Raw genomic sequence first — 25354 nt, forward strand, 5'->3', positions numbered from 1 at the left:
TTTCCCGCACAAGCCTATGCCGGCGGGCTTTTTCGAGGATTGTTTGTTCACACCCACACTCTCGGCCAGCACTTTCCGGGGTTTCTCGTCAGCTGAGGACTCGGCTCCGGGAGGCAGCTCTCCGGAGGGATCACTTTCAGGTTTTGGCACGGGGGGATCTTATTGGTGGGAGGACCAACCCGAAGTGGGCTGGCGCAGAGACATGCCGAAGGGGCCCTGGGAGGTGGACCCCCATCAAACAACAGGGGGAGGAGGGCTCTTGGGTGATTTGGGGTCGAGCGCAGATTTCGAGCACACCGCGCAGGAGATGGAATCGGAGGAGGTCGTCGTCGACGAGCCCATGGGGGACTTCCCGGACTTATCTCGATGGTTGCAAGCCTCAGGGGACGAGCTGTATCCTGGACTCACCCCTACAACAATGGAGCACCCGGAACCCGCACCGGAAGAGGGGGAGGGGGGAAGGGGGGGCTTCGAGGGGGGGATGGATGTCAGGGGTTCAGAAGGAGAGACACAGGAGGGGGAGCAAATGGAGAGTGAGGAGGAGGAGTACGAGGGGGGCGCAGGCAGTGACAGTGGCCAGAGTTATTCCACAAGCCTCTCTAGCGAATCGGAGGACTCACAGAAGGGAGCGCCGGTGGCCAGAGCAAGGGAGATTCCAAGGGAGAAACCTCAAGAGGGAGGGGCCAGCGGGGAGTCTCTGAACAGCAGCTGGAGATCAGGGCCAGCGTCTCCACCAGAGCGCAGTGGGGAGGGGGAGTCCCAGGAGTCGGGACCAGTGTCCTCACCACCAGAGGGAGGAGAGGAGTCAGGTTTGGCAACACCCACATCAGGAAGTGGGGAAACGGTCAGAAGGAAAGTCACCGGCTGGGCGCGCGCGCCAAGTTCAAATGTACAGGAGCGCGGCACAGCGGGGAGCCCGGGAAGGGAGCCAGGTCCTAAAGCCCGCCGGAGGGAGGGGCAAGACTCAGGAGGCTCCGCGTCAGAGGAGTCCAGGAAGGAGGGAACCCCAGAGGGCAGAAGGACCCAACGCAGGAAAGAGCAGCGCAAGAGGTGGAGCCGGGCTAGAATCTTAAACTGGTGTGGGTGGAGCAGTGAGTCAGAGGGGACTTAGCCGGTCTAGCGTTAAGACGTGGGCCTGCGCGCCCAGAGCTTGGAAATGGAAACTAAACTTCAATAAAGACTTTTGTATATAATATCCACTGGGCGTTGGTCCTCTGTGAGCTGGGACCTAGCGGCAGTCCTGACAGGCCCCGACGAGGAAATGCCACCACGCCTTGAAGGCTGCATGTATGGCCAGTAATTCCCTGTCCCAGATGGTGTAGTTCTGCTCCGACTTGCTGAGTTTCCTGGAGTAGAAAGCGCACGGCCTCCAGTCCCCCTGGTGGTCTTGCTGCAACAGGACGGCCCCCACGGCCCTGTCTGACGCGTCCGTCTCCACTCTCATGGGCCTGCTGGGGTTCACGTGTAGCAGGTGTTCCTCGGACGCGAAGAGGTGCTTGAGCTTCAGAAAGGACTGCTCTGCCTGCTCCGTCCAGATGAACTTCTTCTTCTTGGAACTGAGGGTGTCAGTGATGGCCGCTGTCTGCATGGCGAAACCTTTGATGAACTTGCGATAAAAGTTGGCAAAGCCGACAAACCTCTGGACTTCCTTTCGATTGCGTGGGCTCTTCCAGTCCAGCACTGCCCGTACCTTGGTACTGTCCATGGCGAGTCCCTCGTCGGACAGTTTGTAGCCCAGGAAGTCCACCTCCGTCTTGTCGAACTGGCACTTCTCCAGCTTGGCGTAAAGCCGGTGCTCCCGCAGCCGCTGCAGGACTTCCCTGACATCTCTCTCGTGAGCCTCCGGCGACTCCGAGAAGATGAGGATGTCGTCCAGGAAGCAGACGCACTTCTTGTAGAGAAGACCCGCCAAGACATGATGCATGAATGCTTGAAAACAGTGGGAGCCATTTTGTAATCCAAAAAGCATAACTCTATATTCATAGGTGCCCAGCGGCGTAAACATGGCCGTCTTCCACTCGTCACCCTCCGGCACTCGTATGAGATTGTACGCTCCGCGTAGATCCAACTTGGTAAAGATGCGCCCCTTCCGCACCGTCGCCAGCAGGTCATCGATCTTGGGCATGGGGAAGGCTGAGGGCTTGGTTTTCGAATTTAAGATGCGGTAATCAACTACAAGCCTCTTTTGGGGCGTGTCCCGCTTCTTTACAAAGAATACAGGGCTGCCACCCACCGCCTTGGACTCTCGGATGAATCCCCGCTTCAAGTTGTGATCTATGAACTCCCTGAGCTCCTGCAATTCATCCTCAGACATGGAATACAGCTTCCCCGTCGGGAGCGTCGCCCCCGGCAGGAGGTCAATCTTGCAGTCGTAGGGTCTGTGGGGAGGCAGCTTGTCCGCTTCCTTCTCGCAGAAGACCTCCAAAAACTCTTTGTACTTGTTGGGTACCGCTTGCAACATGCCTAAGTGCAGCTGTGGTCCGTCTTCGTGCCCCTCATCTTCTTGGTTAACGAGGATGCAGTGTTCTGCGCAGTAGGAGGAGCAGAAGGTCAGTTGACGCTGGTACCATGCCAATGCCGGGCTGTGCCTGTCCAGCCAACTCATGCCCAACACAATGGGCGTGTCTGACAGGCGGGTGACGTTGAAGCTGATGACTTCGCGGTGATTACCAATGCGCATCACCATTGGCGGCGTCTGCTGCAGCACTTGCCCTCCCAGTAGCTCCCTGCCGTCCACCGTGACGACGTTCAGAGGTACCGTCGCTGGATGAAGTCCATGCCTAGAAAATCTGCATTGCTCCCAGAGTCAATCGTAATGGGGATTTCCACAGTGAGCCCATTGGGACGTTGAAGGGATGCGGTGAGCTGCACTACTGGTTTGGGTGGGAGGGGGTCTGTGGGCTGTAACATTCCTGGGGATTCGGTGGGCGGAGTTCTTTGCAGATTTCGACTTCAGGATAGAATACATCCCAGGAAACAACAACGTCATGGCGGATGCGCTATCCAGGAAACCACAGTATCTCGAGGAAGAGGCACCGGCGGCAGCCAAGCACATTTTCGCACCGCAGGCGTGGGCATGCGCGTCAGCCACGGTGGACTTGGACGCGGTGCGTCGCGCGCTGCAGACGGACTCCTTCGCTCGAGCCAAGATGGAGGAGGTGCGTAGCGGCACGGCGAGGGACGGCGAATTACAGGTACGCAACGGCCTGCTCATCCGCAAGGGAGCCCTCTACGTACCGGGAGACAACCTCCGCGCGAAAGTCCTGCAACAGCTGCACGACGCGCCCAGCGCGGGACACTTCGGCAAGGAGAAGACGGTGGACTTAGTAGCCAGATACTTTTGGTGGCCCAAGATGCGGGGGGATGTCGCGGACTACGGCAATAGGTGCGACACCTGCCAAAGGGCAAAGCCGGTACACCAGCCGCCGGCGGGCCTGTTGGAACCGCTACAGACACCGTTCGAACCGTGGGAGAGGGTGACCCTGGACTTTGTCATGGATCTGCCCAGCTCGAGAGGCAAGACGGCAGTACTCGTGGTAGTAGACTTGTTCACCAAGATGGCCCACTTCATTCCTTGCGCGAAGGTGGCCACGGCCGAGCAGACCGCTAAGCTGTTTATAGAGCACGTGTTCAAGGTGCACGGCCTGCCACGGTCTATCTTGTCTGACCGGGGGCGCCAGTTCATCTCCAACTTCTGGCAAAAGCTGATGGGCTTTCTGAACGTCAAGGTCAGCCTGGCGTTGGCGTGACACCCGCAGACTAACGGGCAGGCGGAGAGGGTCAACGCCATCATGCAGCAGTACCTGAGATGCTACGCGAACCAGCAGCCCTCGACCTGGGTGGACTATCCAGCATTGGCCGATTTTGCCTACAACAACACGAAGCACGGGTCCACAGGGGTGACACCGTTTTTCGCCAACAATGGACGGCATCCCAGAACCTTCCCGGGGTTGGAGAAAGTGAGGGAGGGGGAGCCGCAGGGAGCAGAGGCCGTGGCAGCGGAGTTGCAGGAGATCCACGAGCAGCTCAGGAGGCAGTTAGAGGTGGCGAAACAGGCTTACAAGGTGCAGGCAGACCGACACAGGAGGGTTGGGGAAGACATCCGGGTAGGAGACTGGGTCTGGTTAGCAGCCCAGGCAGTTCCAGCCAGATCGCTGGCCAAGAAGAAGCTCGGGCACAAGCAGCTAGGTCCGTACCAAGGAGAGGCGCAGATTAACCCAGTGGCCTTCCGGTTGACACTCCCGGAGGGGTCCAGAATGCACCCAGTCTTTCATAGATCAGTGCTCACACCCCACAGAGAGCCCCACAGGTTTCAGGCACCAGGGACAGCGCCAGACCCGCTCAGGGAAGCGCCCAAAAAGGGTGGGTCGCCGAGAAGGGTGCCACTCAATAAAGCCACAGAGATTTTAGACTCAAGGTGGGGGGAGGACGGGATTGAATATCTTCTCGCCACAGAGGCCACCCGGCCAGCGCCAACAGGTGGGTGCCGGATTACGCATTGGAGGAGCAGTGGCTCAAGGAAGAATTCCATACACTTTTCCCGCACAAGCCCATGCCGGCGGGCTTTTTCGACGACTGTCTGTTCACACCCACACTCTCGGCCAGCACTTTCTGGGGTTTCTCTTCAGCTGAGGAATCGACTCCGGGAGGCAGTTCCCCAGAGGGATCACTCTCAGGTTTTGGCACGGGGGGATCTTATTGGTGGGAGGACCAACCCGAAGTGGGCTGGCGCAGAGACCTGCCGAAGGGACACGGGGAAGTGGCGTCACCTCAGGCGACAGGGGGAGAGGGGGTCTTGGGTGATTTGGGGGCAGCTTCAGATTTCGAACACACCGCCCAGGAGATGGAAGCGGAGGAAATCGCCGTCGACGAGCCCATGGAGGACTTCCCGGAGTTATCCCGATGGCTGCACACCTCGGGGGACGAACTGTATCCTGAACTCACCCCCACAACACTGGAGCACCCGGAACCCGCACCTGAAGAGGGGGAGGGGGGAAAGGGGGGGCTTCGAGGGGGGATGGATGTCAGGGGTTCAGAAGGAGAGACACAGGAGGGGGAGCAAATGGAGAGTGAGGAGGAGGAGTCCGAGGGGGGTGGAGGCAGTGACAGTGGAAAGAGTTACTCCACAAGCCTCTCCAGCGAATCGGAGGACTCACAGAAGGGAGCGCCAATGGCCAGAGCGAGGGGGGTTCCAGGGGGGAAGCCCCAGGAGGAAGGGGCTAGCGGGGAGTCCCTGAGCAGCAGTTGGAAGTCAGGACCAGCTTCCCCACCAGAGCGCAGTGGGGAGGGGGAGTCCCAGGAATCGGGACCAGTGTCCTCACCACCAGCGGGAGGAGAGGAGTCAGGTTTGGCCACGCCCACATCGGGAAGCGGGGAAACGGTCAGGAGGAAGGTTACCGGCTGGGCGCGCGCCCCAAGTTCAAATGTACAGGCGAGCGGCACAGCAGGGAGCCCGGGAAGGGAGCCAGGTCCTAAAGCCTGCCGGAAGGAACGGCAGGACTCAGGAGGCTCAGCGTCAGAGGAGTCCAGAAAGGAGGAAACCCCAGAGGGCAGAAGGACCCAGCGAAGGAAAGAACAGCGCAGGAGGTGGAGCCGGGCTAGGATCTTAAACTGGTGTGGGAGGAGCAGTGAGTCAGAGGGGACTTAGCCGGTCTAGAGTCAAGACGTGGGGCGGCACGCCCAGAGCTTTGAAATGGAAACTAAACTTCAATAAAGACTTTTGTACATTACATCCACCGGGCGTTGGTCCTCTGTGAGCTGGGACCTAGAGGCAGTCCTGACAACGGCTGTTAAGAAACATTTCACTCTGAGATTTTTGGGTGAATGTGCATTCTAACCCCCAAAACACCAATTTGCAACAAAACCAATCAGAGCTTTATCGTCTTTCTTTTTAAGTGGATGGAACCTAAAAAACCTTTTTGCTTTGGTTGGAGGTGATTCTGGTGCACACCCATAAAACACCATGCGAATTGAAATAAGCCCTATCAATGCTTATTCGTCTTCTTTCTACGCATATGGAAGCAAAAAGACGGTTTTGTGTTATTTGGGACTCATTACACATACTTTGCGATTTCTGGGTTAATGAGCCTTAACACCACGGAACATGATTTGAAATAAGCGAAATCCAAAATTCTTCTTTCAACCTGTTTGGGGAGGTTTAGGCTCATTACACTTCGCTTTGCTATTTGTGGGTGGAAAGAACATGGAAAGAACAATCCTAACTTTTTCGTCTGCTTTCTATTGACATGGAACCAAAACACCTATGCTTGATTACGGCTGTTAAGAAACATTTCACTCTGAGATTTTTGGGTGAATGTGCATTCTAACCCCAAAAACACCAATTTGCAACAAAACCAATCAGAGCTTTATCGTCTTTCTTTTTAAGTGGATGGAACCCAAAACACATTTTTGCTTTGGTTGGAGGTGATTCTGGTGCACACCCATAAAGCACCATGCGAATTGAAATAAGCCCTATCAATGCTTATTCGTCTTCTTTCTACGCATATGGAAGCGAAAAGACGGTTTTGTGTTATTTGGGACTCATTACACATATGTCAGTGCTGCCTCTAGGTCCCAGCTCACAGAGGACCAACGCTAAGTTGTTGTAATGTACAAAAGTCTTTATTAAAGTCCAATTTCCATTTCAAAGCCACAGCGTGCAGCACTACGTCTTGGACTCTAGATCGGCGAAGTCCCGTCTGAGTCTCCTCCCCTTTGACACCAGTTTAAGATCGTAGCCCTGCTCCACCTTTTCCGCTGCTCTCTCCTCCTCTGGGTCCTCCTGCCCGCTGGGGCATTGCCCTTTCTGGACTCTTCTGACGCTGAGTCGCTTAGCTCCTCCCCCTCCCTGCGGCGGGCTTTAGGACCCGGTTCCCAATCCTCATTCTCTGCTGTCCCGCGCTCCTGTACATTTGAACTTGCCTCTCGCGCCAACCCAGTGACCTTTCTCCTAACCGTTACACTACTTCTGTCACTGCTTCCCTCTTCCGGGATACTGGCCGGATCTGACCTCCCCTCCGTTGTCCGACTCTCCGATGGAGGCGTGGTCAGCTCTGCCTCGCCTTCTCTCCCTGGTGGGGAATGCACTGGCCCCGATACTTGGGACTCTTCCCCCCCCCCCCAATATGCACTGGTAGGGAAGGTGGTCCTGATCTCCAACTGCTGCTCTGGGAGTCCCCGCTGGCCCCTTGTTTCTGGAGTGTCCCCCTTGGGACCCCCCTTGCCCTGGCCACCGGCGCCCCCTTCTGTGAATCTTCCGATCCACTGTCATCTTCTCCTACTGTCAGAGCTATCTCTAGGTCCCAGCTCACAGAGGACCAACGCCAGGTTGATGTAATGTACAAAAGTCTTTATTGAAGTTTAGTTTCCATTTCAACGCCAGAGCGTGCAGCCCTACGTCTTAGACCTTAAATCAGGTTAGGGTTAGGGTTAGGGTTAGGGTTAGGGTTAGGGGTTAGGGTTAGGGTTAGGGTTAGGGTTAGGGTTAGGGTTAGGGTTAGGGTTAGAGGGTTAGGGTTAGGGTTAGGGTTAGGGGTTAGGGTTAGGGTTAGGGTTAGGGTTAGGGTTAGGGTTAGGGTTAGGGTTAGGGTTAGGGTTAGGGTTAGGGGTTAGGGTTAGGGTTAGGGGTTAGGGTTAGGGTTAGGGTTAGTGTCAGAGCCACCCGTGGTCCCAGCTCACAAGAGACCAAAGTCCAGTCCAAGTTATATACAAAAGGTTTTATTGAAGAACATTGTTGGCATTACATCCAAGCTCCGTGGCTCCGGATCTGTTACTCTTAGATCGTAGAAGCCCCCTCTGAATCCGTCCCGCCTCTGCACCAGTTTAAGAGGCTTGTACTGCTCCACCTTTTCCTCTCCTTCCTTTTCCGCAGGGTCTTCCTGCCCCCCTGTGTTCCCTCCCTCCGGGACTTCCCAGAGGCTGAGTCCTCTGACGCCTGCTCCCCCCTCCTTCGCGCTTTGGGACCAGGCTCCTCCCTAGGACTCTCCTCACTTCCGCGCGCCTCCACATTTGAACTTGGCGCGCGTACGTTGCCTCTGACCTTCCTTTCGACAGTTACGCTGCTCTCGGTGCTACTCTCCACCCCTCCCGGCAGGACGTCTTGCTCCGAACTCTTTCCCCCCTTTGTTTCCTGTTCTGCTCTTTCTGACACACTGGTAACTCCACCCCTTTCACTCCGTTCCGACAGAGGAGCCGGTCCCGATCTCCAACTCCCACTGGGGGTTCCCCCTCCGCTCTCCTGCTTCTGACTGCTTCCCCCTCTATCGCCCCTCGGCCTGGTCAGGGGGGCTCCCTTTTGGGAATCCTCCGAATCGCTTGACGGACTCTGAGACAACCTCGGGTCGTTGTCGTCCTTCTCCTCATCACCCTGGGACCCTTCCCCCTCGCTCTCTGTCTCTGAAACCCTGACAGTTAGGGTTAGGGTTAGGGTTAGGGGGTTAGGGTTAGGGTTAGGGTTAGGGTTAGGGTTAGGGTTAGGGTTAGGGTTATGGTTAGGGGTTAGGGTTAGGGTTAGGGTTAGGGTTAGGGGTTAGGGTTAGGGTTAGGGTTAGGGTTAGGGTTAGGGTTAGGGTTAGGGTTAGTGTCAGGGGTTCAGGAAGAGAGGCGCAGGTGGGGGAGGAGACAGAGAGCGAGGGGGAAGGATCCCAGGACGACGAGGAAGAGGATGACAATGACCCGAGGTTGTCCATGAGTCCGTCCAGTGAATCGGAGGACTCCCAAAGAGGAGCCCCCCTGGTCAGGCCAAGGGGAGCTAGAGGGGGAAGCAGTCAGGAGCAGGGGAACGAAGGGGGAACTCCCAGTGGGAGTTGGAAGTCGGGACCGGCTTCTCCGCCGGAACGGAGTGAAGGGGGTGGAGTTACCAGTGTGTCAGAAGCAGCAGAACAGGGAGCAGAGGGGGGAAGGAGATCAGCGCAAGACGTCCTGCCGGAAGGGGCGGAGAGTAGTACCGAGAGCAGTGTAACTGTCAAAAGGAAGGTCAGAAGCAACGTACGCGCGCCAAGTTCAAATGTGGAGGGGCGCGGAAGTGAGGAGAGTCCTGGGGAGGAGCCTGGTCCCAAAGCGCGAAGGAGGGGGGAGCAGGCGTCAGAGGATTCAGCCTCTGGGGAGTCCCGGAGGGAGAGAACACAGGGGAGCAGAAAGACCCTGCGGAAAAGAAAGGAGAGGAAGAGGTGGACCAGCACAAGCCTCTTAAACTGGTGTAGAGGCGGGACTGACTCAGAGGGGACTTCAGCGGTCTAAGGGTAACAGACGTAGAGCCACGGAGCTCGGATGTAAAACCAAGAATGTTCTTCAATAAAAGCTTTTGTATATAACCCGGACTGGACTTTGGTCTCTTGTGAGCTGGGACCTCGGGTGGCTCTGACAGTAAGTCCCCTCACAAAGAACGCAAAAATTTTTTTGCAAAGCTCACGAACGGTAACGGCCATGAGTGCGGAGGAACAGCTGACAACGCTGCGGACTGCAGTTACCGAACTCACCGCTGCAGTCCTTGCATCTCAGAAGAAGAATGACGAAATGGAGAAGCGCTGCCAAGACCTGCAAACAAGGTGGGAGCGTGCAAGCAGGGAAGGGTTCCCAGGGTCCAGATCGGAGGGAATTGGACTTGGAAGGCGGGGGGGCAGTCTAGTCACCCACTTCGATGGGAACCTGAAGCACTACCCAAGTTTCAGAGCAGACGTCTTGTATGCACTGCATTTGCTTCGTAATGACTTTAAAGATGAGGAGGAGAAAGTGGGATTTATTGTTTCTCATTTGCATGGGGAAGCTAGAGCTTGGTTGCTCAATTTGTGGCGCGAAGATGGCCCTGCCCGCCGCAATTCTGATGAATTTATTAAAGCGATGGATGCCTGCTTCCAGTCAACCGTGGATCTTGATCTTGCGCGCAGGGAAATACATGGACTGCAGCAAGGCAAAGCCACTGTGCGTCAGTATCATTCCCGATTTTTCGCGTTACTGACTGTGTTGGGCTGGGAAAAAGACTGCAAACCTGTGAGAGATTTGTTCTGGGAGGGTCTCAGCGGCCCCATAAAGGATGAACTTGCCAGGGGCGACAGACCTCAGACCCTGGAGGACGTGGTGCAGAGGGCTCTTGCGATAGGGATACGACACGAGGAACGTCCTTGGCACAATGAGGAAGGACGCCAGGCGCGTGCACCAGCAAGGTCGCCTCCTTTCATCCCCAGGGACTTCGGCCAGGCACATCCCTCGCCTCTGGTGAGGCAGGGAGAGGAGCCGATGGAAATTGGTGGTGCTAGGGCTCAAGCACCAGCCAGAGCCCCAGCTTCCGGTGCAGTAAAGGCGAAGCCTCCTAGAGGGACCAGGAAGTGTTACATCTGTGACAGTGCACAGCACATGGCGAAAGAGTGCCCCCAGAGGCTCCAGAAGCACACTGCAGCTTTAGCAACAGTAGCAGCAGAAGTGATCCAAGAAGAGCAACCTCAGGGAAACGACAGTGCCTGGCTGGAAGCAGAATTGCTGGGGCTCAGCCAGGCGAGTCTATAGAGCAGTCCCCAGCGCCTTTGCGACCCACAGACCCTTTACCACCCAAGGCAGCGGTGCAGCTCACTGCAACACTTCAGTTGCCTAATGGAACCACCCTAGAAGGACCCATCACGATCGATTCTGGGAGCAACGCGGATTTCGTGGGGATGCAATTCGTCAAGCAGCATCGCATAGCGCTTCTGCCCGCCACAACGCCTCTGAACGTATTCACGGTGGATGGCAGGAAATTGCTTGGAGGGCAAGTTGTGCAACAGACACCTCCCATGGTGATGCGGATTGGAGATCATCGAGAAGTCATTAGCTTCAATGTCACCCACCTGTCTGACACGCCTATAGTATTAGGCATGAGTTGGCTGGAGAGACACAGTCCTGCTGTAGCGTGGTACCAACGTCAGATCACCTTTTGCTCATCGTACTGTGCTCAACATTGCATCCAGTCCTGCCAGGAGGAGGGGGCTGAGCAGCAGCTGCGACTTGGCATGGTGCAGGCAGTACCTCGCAAGTACGAGGGGTTCCTGGAAGTTTTCTGCGAGAAGGAAGCTGACCGGTTGCCGCCCCACAGACCTTATGATTGTGCCATCGACCTGTTGCCGGGGGCGCAGCTGCCGACTGCGAAGCTGTATTCCATGTCTGAGGACGAGATGCAGGAACTCAGAGAGTTCATAGAGCATAATTTGAAGCGTGGATTCATCCGGGAATCTAAAGCAGTGGGGGGCAGTCCTGTGTTTTTTGTGAAGAAGAAGGACACGCCCCAGAAAAGACTCATTGTGGACTATAGGGCCATCAATTCTATGACCAAGCCCAAGGCCTTTCCCATGCCCAAGATTGATGATCTCCTAGCGACCGTGCGGAAAGGGAAGATCTTCACCAAGTTGGATTTGCGTGGAGCGTATAACCTCATACGCATCCGGGAGGGCGATGAGTGGAAGACGGCCATGTTCACGCCTGTCAGGACTGCCGCTAGGTCCCAGCTCACAGAGGACCAACGCCCAGTGGATATTATATACAAAAGTCTTTATTGAAGTTTAGTTTCCAGGGCGCGCAGGCCCACGTCTTAACGCTAGACCGGCTAAGTCCCCTCTGACTCACTGCTCCACCCACACCAGTTTAAGATTCTAGCCCGGCTCCACCTCTTGCGCTGCTCTTTCCTGCGTTGGGTCCTTCTGCCCTCTGGGGTTCCCTCCTTCCTGGACTCCTCTGACGCGGAGCCTCCTGAGTCTAGCCCCTCCCTCCGGCGGGCTTTAGGACCTGGCTCCCTTCCCGGGCTCCCCGCTGTGCCGCGCTCCTGTACATTTGAACTTGGCGCGCACGCCCAGCCGGTGACTTTCCTTCTGACCGTTTCCCCGCTTCCTGATGTGGGTGTTGCCAAACCTGACTCCTCTCCTCCCTCTGGTGGTGAGGACACTGGTCCCGACTCCTGGGACTCCCCCTCCCCACTGCGCTCTGGTGGAGACGCTGGCCCTGATCTCCAGCTGCTGCTCAGGGACTCCCCGCTGGCCCCTCCCTCTTGAGGTTTCTCCCTTGGAATCTCCCTTGCTCTGGCCACCGGCGCTCCCTTCTGTGAGTCCTCCGATTCGCTAGAGAGGCTTGTGGAATAACTCTGGCCACTGTCACTGCCTGCGCCCCCCTCGTACTCCTCCTCCTCACTCTCCATTTGCTCCCCCTCCTGTGTCTCTCCTTCTGAACCCCTGACAACGCCTCTGGGCACGTATGAATACAGAGTTATGCCGTTTGGTCTCCAAAATGGATCTCACGTCTTCCAAGCCTTTATGCATCACGTGCTGGCGGGACTCCTCTACAAGAAATGTGTGTGTTTCCTCGACGACATCCTGATCTTTTCGGAATCGCAGGAAGCTCATGAGAGGGACGTAAAGGAGGTCCTGCAGAGACTACGGGAACACAGGCTCTACGCCAAGTTAGAGAAGTGCCAGTTTGATGTGACAGAGGTGGATTTCCTCGGCTACAAGCTGTCCGACAAGGGGCTGGCCATGGACAGCGTCAAGGTCCGCGCGGTGTTGGACTGGAAGAGCCCCCGCAATCGGAAGGAAGTCCAGAGATTCGTCGGTTTCGCCAATTTCTACCGCAAATTCATCAGAGGTTTTGCAAAGGAGACGGCAGCGATCACGGACACTCTCAGTTCCAAGAAGAAGAAGTTCGTTTGGACGGAACAGGCGGAGCGCTCTTTTCGGAAGCTTAAAAGCCTCTTCGCCTCCGAGGAGCAGCTGTTGCACGTGAATCCAGGCAGGCCCATGCGAGTAGAAACCGACGCGTCAGACAGAGCGGTTGGAGCCGTACTCCTGCAAGAAGATTCGCAAGGGAATTGGAGACCCGGTGCCTTTTACTCCCGAAAGCTCAGCAAGGCGGAGCAAAACTACACCATATGGGACAGGGAGCTGTTAGCCATTCACGCAGCTTTCAAAGCGTGGCGACACTTCCTCATAGGAGCCAAGCACACAGTACAGGTCCGCACGGATCACAAGAACTTAGAGTATTGGCGCACGGCGAAGCTCCAGAGCCAAAGACACATGCGCTGGGCGGAATTCTTCGCGGATTTCGACTTCAGGATAGAGTACATCCCGGGGGACTCCAACGTTATAGCCGATGCGCTCTCCAGAAAACCGCAATATCTCGATGAAGCGGCGCCAGTAGCGGCCAAGCACATTTTCGCACCGCAGGCGTGGGCGTGCGCTGCCATCGCAGTCGACCTGGACGCGGTGCGACGCGCGTTGCAAGTAGATCAGTTCGCACAATCCAAGATGGAGGAGCTACGCAGGGGTTCGCAGAGAGACGATGAGTTCCAATTACGCGACGGGCTGTTAACTCGCAAAGGTGCCCTCTACGTACCAAGCGACGAGCTCCGCGCAAAGGTTCTGCAGCAGTTGCACGACGCCCCCAGTGCGGGCCATTTCGGCAAGGAGAAGACAATGGAACTGGTGGCAAGGGACTTTTGGTGGCCCCGGATGCGTGGAGAGGTAGCGGATTACGTCGCCAGGTGTGACACTTGTCAAAGGTCCAAGCCAGTACACCAGAAGCCAGCTGGGTTGCTGGAACTGCTGGAGACACCACAGCAACCGTGGGAGAGGGTAGCATTGGACTTCGTTACTGACCTGCCCAGCTCCAGAGGGAAGACGGCGGTACTGGTGGTAGTGGACCTGTTCACCAAGATGGCGCACTTCATTCCATGCGCAAAGGTGGCGACGGCGGAACAGACTGCCAAACTCTTCATCGATCACGTGTTCAGGGTGCATGGGCTGCCGCAGTCCATCCTGTCCGACAGGGGACGCCAGTTTGTTTCCAATTTTTGGCAGAAGCTTCTAGGTATCCTGCACGTCAAGATCAACCTAGCGTCGGCGAGACATCCACAAACCAACGGCCAAGCTGAGAGGGTCAACGCGATCATGCAGCAGTACCTGAGATGTTACGCCAATCAGCGACCCGCAGCTTGGGTGGACTACCTGCCGATGGCAGAGTTTGCCTATAACAACATGAAGCACGCGTCGACGGGGGTGACGCCGTTCTTCGCGAACAATGGTCGTCATCCCAGAACCTTCCCGGGTTTCGTAGCACTGGGAGAGGGGGTGCCGCAAGAGGCCGACCAGTTCGCAGCAGAACTGCAGGAGGTGCACGAAGAGCTGCGGAGACATTTGGAGCTAGCCAAACAAGCATATAAGGTGCAGGCGGACAAAAACAGGAGAGTGGGGGAGGAGATCCAGGTGGGGGACTGGGTATGGTTAGCGGCCCAAGCGATGCCAGCCAAGTCGTTGGCTAAGAAGAAACTAGGGCACAAGCAGCTGGGGCCGTACCAGGTGGAGGCTAGGATCAACCCTGTAGCTTTTCGACTGGCTCTCCCCGAAGGTTCCAGAGTGCACCCGGTCTTTCATAGGTCGGTGCTCACTCCCTACAAGACCCCGCACAGGTTTCAGGAGTCTGAAACAGTACCGGACCCACGCACAGAGTCGCCCGAAAGGGAGGGGGCGCCTAGGGCCGAACCACTCAACGAGGTCACAGAAATCCTGGACTCGAGATGGGGGGAAGAGGGGGTAGAATACTTTCTAGCCAGAGAGGGTACTCCGACCAGTGCCAACAGTTGGGTGCCGGACTACGCTTTAGACGAACCTCTTCTAAAAGACGGGTTCCATGCCCTTTTCCCGCATAGACCCATGCCAGCCGAGTACTTTGATGACTGGCTCTTTACGCCCACACTTTCAGACAGTACTTTCCGGGGCTTTTCTTCCGCCGAGGAGAGAACGCCAGAATCAAGCCCGCCCAGGGGATCGTGCTCGGGGGTGGACACAGAACCCTCTTATTGGTGGGACGAGCAACCAGAGGAAGACTGGCGCAGGAAATGGCTGACGGGACCTTGGCCGGCAGCACCAGACGAAGTGGCAATGGAAGAGGGAGCTGAGAACACTTTGGGTGAAGAACCCGAATTCGAACACTCATACACCGAGCTGCAAGCAGAGGACATTGAAGTAGACGAACTGTATCCTGCATCTACCTCCGAAGAGCTGCAGCTCCCACAACCTGCACCCGATGGGCGGGAGGGGGGAAGGGGGGGCTTCGAGGGGGGGATGGATGTCAGGGGTTCAGGAAGAGAGGCGCAGGTGGGGGAGGAGACAGAGAGCGAGGGGGAAGGATCCCAGGACGACGAGGAAGAGGATGACAATGACCCGAGGTTGTCCATGAGTCCGTCCAGTGAATCGGAGGACTCCCAAAGAGGAGCCCCCCTGGTCAGGCCAAGGGGAGCTAGAGGGGGAAGCAGTCAGGAGCAGGGGAACGAAGGGGGAACTCCCAGTGGGAGTTGGAAGTCGGGACCGGCTTCTCCGCCGGAACGGAGTGAAGGGGGTGGAGTTACCAGTGTGTCAGAAGCAGCAGAACAGGGAGCAGAGGGGGGAAGGAGATCAGCGCAAGACGTCCTGCCGGAAGGGGTGGAGAGTAGTACCGAGAGCAGTGTAACTGTCAAAAGGAAGGTCAGAAGCAACGTACGCGCGCCAAGTTCAAATGTGGAGGGGCGCGGAAGTGAGGAGAGTCCTGGGGAGGAGCCTGGTCCCAAAGCGCGAAGGAGGGGGGAGCAGGCGTCAGAGGATTCAGCCTCTGGGGAGTCCCGGAGGGAGAGAACACAGGGGAGCAGAAAGACCCTGCGGAAAAGAAAGGAGAGGAAGAGGTGGACCAGCACAAGCCTCTTAAAGGTTAGGGTTAGGGTTAGGGTTAGGGTTAGGGTTAGGGTTAGGGTTAGGGGTTAGGGTTAGTGTTAGGGTTAGGGTTAGGGAGAGGGTGAGGGTGAGGGTGAGGGTGAGGGTTAGGGTGAGGGTGAGAGTTAGGGTTAGGGTTAGGGTTAGGGTTAGGGTTAGGGTTAGGGTTTTAGGGTTAGGGTTAGGGTTAGGGTTAGGGTCAGGGTCAGGGTCAGGGTCAGGGTCAGGGTCAGAGTCAGGGTTAGGGTTAGGGTTAGGGTTAGGGTTAGGGTTAGGGTTAGGGTTAGGGTTAGGGTTAGGGTTAGGGTTAGGGTTAGGGTCAGAGCCACCCGAGGTCCCAGCTCACAACAGACCAAAGTCCAGTCCAAGATATATACAAAAGGTTTTATTGAAGAACATTGTTGTCGTTACATCCAAGCTCCGTGGCTCCGCATCTGTTACCCTTAGATCTTAGAAGTCCCCTCTGAGTCAGTCCCGCCCCTGCACCAGCTTAAGAGGCTTGTACTGCTCCACCTTTTCCTCTCCTTCCTTTTCCGCAGGGTCTTCCTGCCCCCCTGTGCTCCCTCCCTCCGGGACTCCCCCGAGGCTGAGTCTTCTGCCGCCTGCTCCCCCCTCCTTCGTGCTTTGGGACCAGGCTCCTCCTCAGGGCTCTCCTCATTTCCGCGCGCCTCCACATTTGAACTTGGCGTGCGTACGTTGCCTCTGACCTTCCTTTCGACCGTTACGCTACTCTCGGTACTACACTCCTCCCCTTCCGGCAGGACGTTTTGCTCCGAACTCCTTCCCCCTCTCCTTCTCCTCTTTCTGACACACTGGCAACTCCACCCCCTTCACTCCGTTCCGACGGAGAGGCCGGTCCCGATCTCCAGCCCCCACTGGGGACTCCCCCTTCGTTCCCCTGCTTCTGACTGCCTCCCTCTCTACTGCCCCTTGGCCTGACCAGGGGGGCTCCCTTTTGGGAATCCTCGGATTCACTTGACGGACTCACTGACAACCTCGGGTCGTCGTCGTCCTCTTCCTCGTCGCCCTGGGACCCCTCCCCCTCGCTCTCTGTCCCTGAAACCCTGACATCCATCCCCCCCTCAAAGCCCCCCTTCCCCCCTCCCGCCCATTGGGTGCAGGTTGTAGGAGCTGCAGCTCTTCGGAGGTGGATGCAGGATACAGGTTGTGTACCTCCATATCCTCTGCTTGCAGTTCGGTGTATGAGTGTTCGAATTCGGGTTCTTGACCCAAAGTGTTCTCTTCTCCCTCTTCCATTGGTACCTCGTCTGGTGGTTCGTCTAAAGCGTAGCCCGGCACCCAACCGTTGGCACTGGCTGGAGTGCCCTCTGTGGCTAGAAAGTATTCTACCCCCTCTTTCCCCCATCTCGAGTCCAGGATTTCTGTGACCTCGTTGAGTGGTTCGGCCCTAGGCGCCCTCTCCCTCTCCTGTGACTTAGTGTGTAGTTGCGGGACTGTTTCAGACTCCTGAAACCTGTGCGGTGCCTTGTAGGGGGTGAGCACCGACCTATGAAATACCGGATGCACTCTGGAACCTTCGGGGAGGGCTAGTCGAAAGGCTACAGGGTTGATCTTAGCTTCCACCTGGTACGGCCCTAACTGCCTGTGCCCTGGCTTCTTCTTGGCCAACGACTTGGCTGGCATCGCTTGGGCCGCTAACCACACCCAGTCCCCCACCTGGATCTCCTCCCCCGCTCTCCTGTTTTTGTCTGCCTGCACCTTATATGCTTGCTTGGCCAGCTCCAAATGTCTCCGCAACTCTTCGTGCACCTCCTGCAGCTCCGCTGCAAACTGGTCGGCTTCTTGCGGCACCCCCTCTCCCGGTGCCCCGAACCCCGGGAAGGTTCTGGGATGCCGACCGTTGTTCGCGAAGAACGGCGTCACCCCCGTGGACGCGTGCTTCGTGTTGTTATAGGCAAACTCTGCCATCGGCAGGTAGTCCACCCAAGCTGCGGGTCGCTGATTGGCGTAACATCTCAGGTACTGCTGCATGATCGCGTTGACCCTCTCAGCTTGGCCGTTGGTCTGTGGGTGTCTCGCCGACGTAAGGTTGATCTTGACGTTCAGGATACCTAAAAGCTTCTGCCAAAAATTGGAAACAAACTGGCGCCCCCTGTCGGACAGGACGGACTGCGGCAGCCCATGCACCTTGAACATGTGATCGATGAAGAGTTTGGCAGTCTGTTCCGCCGTCGCCACCTTTGCGCACGGAATGAAGTGCGCCATCATGGTGAACAGGTCCACAACCACCAGTACCGCCGTCTTCCCTCTGGAGCTGGGCAGGTCAGTAACGAAGTCCAGGGCTACCCTCTCCCACGGTTGCTGTGGCGTTTCCAGCGGTTCCAACAGCCCCGCTGGCTTCTGGTGTACTGGCTTGAACCTCTGACAAGTGTCACACCTGGCGACGTAATCCGCTACCTCTCCGCGCATCCGGGGCCACCAAAAGTCCCTTGCCACCAGTTCTATTGTCTTCTCCTTACCGAAGTGGCCAGCACTGGGGGCGTCGTGCAACTGCTGCAGAACCTTTGCGCGAAGCTCGTCGCTTGGCACGTAGAGGGCACCTTTGCGAGTTAGCAGTCCGTCACGTAGTTGGAACTCTTCGCCACTCTGCACACCTCTGCGCAACTCCTCCATTTTGGACTGTGCGAACTGATCCACTTGCAACGCGCGTCGCACCGCGTCCAGATCTACTGTGATGGCAGCGCACGACCACGCCTGCGGTGCGAAAATGTGCTTGGCTGCTACTGGCGCCGCTTCATCGAGATATTGCGGTTTCCTGGATAGCGCATCGGCTATAACGTTGGAATCTCCTGGGATGTACTCTATCCGAAAGTCGAAATCCGCGAAGAATTCCGCCCAGCGCATGTGTCTCTGGCTTTGGAGCTTCGCCGTGCGCCAATACTCTAGGTTCTTGTGATCCGTGCTGTCAGGACTGCCGCTAGGTCCCAGCTCACAGAGGACCAACGCCCAGTGGATATTATATACAAAAGTCTTTATTGAAGTTTAGTTTCCATTTCCAAGCTCTGGGCGCGCAGGCCCACGTCTTAACGCTAGACCGGCTAAGTCCCCTCTGACTCACTGCTCCACCCACACCAGTTTAAGATTCTAGCCTGGCTCCACCTCTTGCGCTGCTCTTTCCTGCGTTGGGTCCTTCTGCCCTCTGGGGTTCCCTCCTTCCTGGACTCCTCTGACGCGGAGCCTCCTGAGTCTTGCCCCTCCCTCCGGCGGGCTTTAGGACCTGGCTCCCTTCCCGGGCTCCCCGCTGTGCCGCGCTCCTGTACATTTGAACTTGGCGCGCGCGCCCAGCCGGTGACTTTCCTTCTGACCGTTTCCCCGCTTCCTGATGTGGGTGTTGCCAAACCTGACTCCTCTCCTCCCTCTGGTGGTGAGGACACTGGTCCCGACTCCTGGGACTCCCCCTCCCCACTGCGCTCTGGTGGAGACGCTGGCCCTGATCTCCAGCTGCTGTTCAGAGACTCCCCGCTGGCCCCTCCCTCTTGAGGTTTCTCCCTTGGAATCTCCCTTGCTCTGGCCACCGGCGCTCCCTTCTGTGAGTCCTCCGATTCGCTAGAGAGGCTTGTGGAATAACTCTGGCCACTGTCACTGCCTGCGCCCCCCTCGTACTCCTCCTCCTCACTCTCCATTTGCTCCCCCTCCTGTGTCTCTCCTTCTGAACCCCTGACATCCATCCCCCCCTCGAAGCCCCCCCTTCCCCCCTCCCCCTCTTCCGGTGCGGGTTCCGGGTGCTCCATTGTTGTAGGGGTGAGTCCAGGATACAGCTCGTCCCCTGAGGCTTGCAACCATCGAGATAAGTCCGGGAAGTCCCCCATGGGCTCGTCGACGACGACCTCCTCCGCTTCCATCTCCTGCGCGGTGTGCTCGAAATCTGCGCTCGACCCCAAATCACCCAAGAGCCCTCCTCCCCCTGTTGTTTGATGGGGGTCCACCTCCCAGGGCCCCTTCGGCATGTCTCTGCGCCAGCCCACCTCGGGTTGGTCCTCCCACCAATAAGATCCCCCCGTGCCAAAACCTGAAAGTGATCCCTCCGGAGAGCTGCCTCCCGGAGCCGAGTCCTCAGCTGACGAGAAACCCCGAAAAGTGCTGGCCGAGAGTGTGGGTGTGAACAAACAATCCTCGAAAAAGCCCGCCGGCATAGGCTTGTGCGGGAAAAGTGTGTGGAATTCTTCCTTGAGCAACTGCTCTTCCACTGCGTAATCCGGCACCCACCTGTTGGCGCTGGCCGGGGTGTCCTCCGTGGCGAGAAGATATTCAATCCTGTCCTCCCCCCACCTTGAGTCTAAAATCTCAGTGGCTTCATTAAGTGGCTCCCCTTTCGGCGACCCCCCTTTTTTGGGCGCTTCTCTGAGCGGGTCTGGCGCCTTCCCCGGTGCTTGAAACCTGTGGGGCTCTCTGTAGGGCGTGAGCACTGATCTATGAAAGACCGGGTGCATTCTGGAACCCTCCGGGAGTGTCAACCGGAAGGCCACTGGGTTGATCTGCGCCTCTACTTGGTAAGGCCCTAGCTGCTTGTGCCCTAGTTTCTTCTTGGCTAACGATCTGGCTGGAACTGCTTGTGCTGCCAACCAGACCCAGTCTCCCACCTGGATGTCCTCCCCAACCCTCCTGTGTCGATCTGCCTGCACTTTGTAAGCCTGTTTTGCCAACTCTAACTGCCTCCTGAGCTGCTCGTGGATCTCCTGCAACTCCGCTGCCACTTCCTCTGCTCCCTGTGGCTCCCCCTCCCGCACTGTGTCCAGACCCGGGAAGGTTCTGGGATGCCTCCCGTAGTTGGCAAAAAATGGGGTCACCCCCGTGGACCCGTGCTTCGTGTTGTTGTAGGCAAACTCGGCCAACGGTAGATAGTCCACCCAGGTCGATGGCTGCTGGTTCGCGTAGCATCTCAGGTACTGCTGCATGATGGCGTTGACCCTTTCCGCCTGCCCGTTAGTTTGCGGGTGTCTCGCCGACGCCAGGCTGACCTTGACGTTCAGGAATCCCATCAGCTTTTGCCAGAAGTTGGAGATGAACTGGCGCCCCCGGTCGGACAAAATAGACCGTGGTAGGCCGTGCACCTTGAACACGTGGTCTATGAACATCTTAGCGGTCTGCTCGGCCGTGGCCACCTTCGCGCACGGAATGAAGTGGGCCATCTTGGTGAACAGGTCCACTACCACGAGCACTGCCGTCTTGCCCCTTGAGCTGGGTAGATCTGTGACAAAGTCCAGGGCTACCCTCTCCCACGGTACGAACGGTGTCTGTAGCGGTTCCAACAGGCCCGCCGGCGGCTGGTGCACAGGCTTAGCCCTTTGGCAGGTGTCGCACCTATTGACATAGTCCGCGACATCCCCCCGCATCTTAGGCCACCAAAAGTCTCTGGCTACTAAGTCCACCGTCTTCTCCTTGCCGAAGTGCCCCGCGCTGGGCGCGTCGTGCAGCTGTTGCAGGACCTTCGCGCGGAGGCTGTCTCCTGGTACGTAGAGGACTCCCTTGCGTAGGAGCAGGCCGTCTCGCACTTGGAATTCGTCGCCCCTCGCCTTGCCACTGCACACCTCCTCCATCTTGGCTCGGGCGAACGAGTCTGTTCGCAGCGCGCGGCGCACCGCGTCCAGGTCCACCGTGGCTGACGCGCATGCCCACGCCTGTGGTGTGAAAATGTGCTTGGCCGCCGCCGGTGCCTCTGCCTCCAGATACTGCGGTTTTCTGGACAGCGCGTCCGCCAAGACGTTGCTGTTTCCTGGGATGTACTCAATTCTGAAGTCGAAATCTGCAAAGAACTCCGCCCAGCGGATGTGTCGCTGGTTCAGGAACCTCGCCGTGCGCCAGTACTCCAAGTTCTTATGGTCTGTGCGGACCTGCACCGTGTGCTTGGCTCCGACGAGGAAGTGCCGCCACGCCTTGAAGGCTGCATGTATGGCCAGCAACTCCCTGTCCCAAATGGTGTAGTTCTGCTCCGCTTTGCTGAGTTTTCTGGAGTAGAAAGCGCACGGCCTCCAGTCCCCCTGGTGGTCTTGCTGCAACAGAACGGCTCCCACGGCCCTGTCTGAGGCGTCCGTCTCCACTCTCATGGGCCTGCTGGGATTTACGTGCAGTAGGTTCTCTTCGGAAGCGAAGAGCTGCTTGAGCTTCTGAAAGGACTGCTCTGCCTGCTCCGTCCAGATGAACCTCTTCTTCTTGGAACTGAGGGTGTCGGTGATGGCCGCTGTCTGCATGGCGAAACCCTTGATGAACTTGCGATAAAAGTTGGCAAAACCGACAAACCTCTGTACTTCCTTCCTATTGCGTGGGCTCTTCCAATCCAGTACTGCACGTACCTTGGCACCGTCCATAGCCAGTCCCTTGTCGGACAGTTTGTAGCCCAAGAAATCCACCTCCGTCTTGTCGAACTGGCACTTCTCCAGCTTGGCGTACAGCCTGTGCTCCCGCAGCCTCTGCAGAACTTCCCTAACATCTCTCTCGTGAGCCTCCGGCGATTCCGAGAAGATTAGGATGTCATCCAGGAAGCAGACGCACTTCTTGTAGAGGAGACCCGCCAAGACATGATGCATGAAGGCTTGAAAGCAGTGGGAACCATTTTTTAATCCAAAAGGCATAACTCTGTATTCATAAGTGCCCAGCGGCGTAAACATGGTTGTTTTCCACTCGTCGCCTTCCCGTACGCGAATGAGATTGTACGCTCCGCGCAGATCCAACTTGGTAAAGATGCGACCCTTCCTCACCGTCGCCAGCAGGTCATCGATCTTGGGCATAGGGAATGCTGAGGGCTTGGTCTTGAGGTTCAAGAAGCGGAAATCAACGACCAGCCTCTTTTGGGGCGTGTCCCGCTTCTTTACAAAGAACACGGGACTGCCTCCTGCCGCCTTGGACTCCCGGATGAATCCCCGCTTCAGGTTGTGATCTATGAACTCCCTGAGCTCTTGCAATTCATCCTCAGACATGGAGTACAGTTTCCCCGTCGGGAGCGTCGCCCCGGGCAGGAGGTCGATCTTGCAGTCGTAGGGTCTGTGGGGTGGCAGCTTATCCGCCTCTTTCTCGCAGAAGACCTCCAAAAACTCCTTGTATTTGTTAGGCACCGCTTGCAACATGCCCAAGTTCAGCTGTGGTCCATCCTCGTGCCCCTCATCTTCCAAGTCCGCCAGGATGCAGTGTTCTGCGCAGTAAGAGGAGCCGAAGGTCAGTTGCCGCTGGTACCAAGCTAATGCCGGGCTGTGCCTATCCAGCCAACTCATTCCCAACACTATGGGCGTGTCTGACAGGCGGGTGACGTTGAAGCTGATGACCTCACGGTGGTTTCCAATGCGCATCACCATTGGCGGCGTCTGCTGTAGCACTTGCCCTCCCAGTAGCTCCCTGCCGTCCACTGTGACGACTTTCAGAGGTACCGCCGCTGGCAGAAGGGCTATGCCATGTTGCTGGATGAACTGCATGTCTATAAAGTCTGCATTGCTCCCCGAGTCTACGGTGATGGGAATTTCCACCAGTAGCCCATTGGGGAGCTGAAGGGATGCGGTGAGCTGCACTACTGGTTTGGGTGGGAGGGGGTCGGTGGGCTGTAAGATCCCTGGGGATTGCTTCACTGACTTGTCTGGCTGGTCCCCAGAGACGCCATCTCCAGCCAGACAGTGGAGTTTTCCTGCTGCGACTCCCTCTGCTGAATTGCGTCTGTTACTGTCGCTGCGGCTGCAGTATGCTTGTGAAACCGCTGGGGACACTCTTTTGCCATATGCTGAGCACTGTCGCAGATGTAGCACTTCCTGGTTCCTCTAGGAGGCTTCATCTTGACTGCTCCCGGAGTTAGGGCTCCGACTGTGGAGTGAGCCTTAGCACCACCTATCTCCATCGGCTCCTCTCCCCCTCCCAGCGGAGGCATGGATCGAGCGCGCGCCGCCTCCTTGGGGAAGGGAGGCAGTCCTTTCGCTGGCGTGCGTCCCAAATGCCCTTCCTCCCTGCCCCAAGGGCGTCCTTCCAACCGAACCCCAATGGAGAGTGCCCGTTCCACCACTTCCTTGGTGGTTTGGGGTCTTCCCCCCCTTGCGATCTCATCTTTCACAGCTCCGCTCAACCCCTCCCAGAACAGGTCTCTGACGGCAGGCGATTCTTTTTCCCAGGCTAGTACATTCACCAATCCGAAAAAACGTGCATGATATTGCCTCACAGTGGCTTTACCTTGTCTTAGTCCGTGAATCTCCCTCCTAGCGATATCCACATCAATCTCAGATAAAAAACACGCATCCATCACTTTAATGAAGGCAGCCGCATTTTGGAGGGCTGGATCCTTGTCTCTCCATAGATTGCGCAGCCACGATTTTGCCTCCCCCCGCAAATGCGAAATAATAAATCCCACTTTCTCTCCCTCATTTTTAAAGTCTTTGTCAAGCAGCTGCAATGTATAAATCACATCTGCTCTGAAGTTAGGATACTCCTGCAGGTCCCCATTGAAGTGAGATACCAGGCTCCCTCCTCTGTTTCCCAGCCCAATCCCTTCTGGTCTGGTGGCTGGTAGCCTCTGTGTACTTAGCACTTCTAACCTGGTTCGCAGATCCTGGCAGGCAGCAGCTGCTTCCTGTTCTTTCTTTCTGGAAGCCGCAATTTCTGCAGTCAACTGCGTCACTGCGTTTTGCAAACTCGCTATCCTCTCTTCGGTAGTCATTTCCCTGTTTTTCGTGAGCTCGCGAAGCACCAATCTTCACCCCTCGCTGCTTTCCCGCACTCCACGAGGTTGCAAAATTGGTGAAAATGGAGAGGGGACTTACTGTCAGGACTGCCGCTAGGTCCCAGCTCACAGAGGACCAACGCCCAGTGGATATTATATACAAAAGTCTTTATTGAAGTTTAGTTTCCATTTCCAAGCTCTGGGCGCGCAGGCCCACGTCTTAACGCTAGACCGGCTAAGTCCCCTCTGACTCACTGCTCCACCCACACCAGTTTAAGATTCTAGCCTGGCTCCACCTCTTGCGCTGCTCTTTCCTGCGTTGGGTCCTTCTGCCCTCTGGGGTTCCCTCCTTCCTGGACTCCTCTGACGCGGAGCCTCCTGAGTCTTGCCCCTCCCTCCGGCGGGCTTTAGGACCTGGCTCCCTTCCCGGGCTCCCCGCTGTGCCGCGCTCCTGTACATTTGAACTTGGCGCGCGCGCCCAGCCGGTGACTTTCCTTCTGACCGTTTCCCCGCTTCCTGATGTGGGTGTTGCCAAACCTGACTCCTCTCCTCCCTCTGGTGGTGAGGACACTGGTCCCGACTCCTGGGACTCCCCCTCCCCACTGCGCTCTGGTGGAGACGCTGGCCCTGATCTCCAGCTGCTGTTCAGAGACTCCCCGCTGGCCCCTCCCTCTTGAGGTTTCTCCCTTGGAATCTCCCTTGCTCTGGCCACCGGCGCTCCCTTCTGTGAGTCCTCCGATTCGCTAGAGAGGCTTGTGGAATAACTCTGGCCACTGTCACTGCCTGCGCCCCCCTCGTACTCCTCCTCCTCACTCTCCATTTGCTCCCCCTCCTGTGTCTCTCCTTCTGAACCCCTGACACGTGCGGACCTGTACTGTGTGCTTGGCTCCTATGAGGAAGTGTCGCCACGCTTTGAAAGCTGCGTGTATGGCTAACAGCTCCCTGTCCCATATGGTGTAGTTTTGCTCCGCCTTGCTGAGCTTTCGGGAGTAAAAGGCACCGGGTCTCCAGT

This window comes from Podarcis gaigeae (assembly GCF_964106915.1).
Source record: "Podarcis gaigeae genome assembly, chromosome: 13".
NCBI classification, from domain to species: Eukaryota; Metazoa; Chordata; class Lepidosauria; order Squamata; family Lacertidae; genus Podarcis; species Podarcis gaigeae.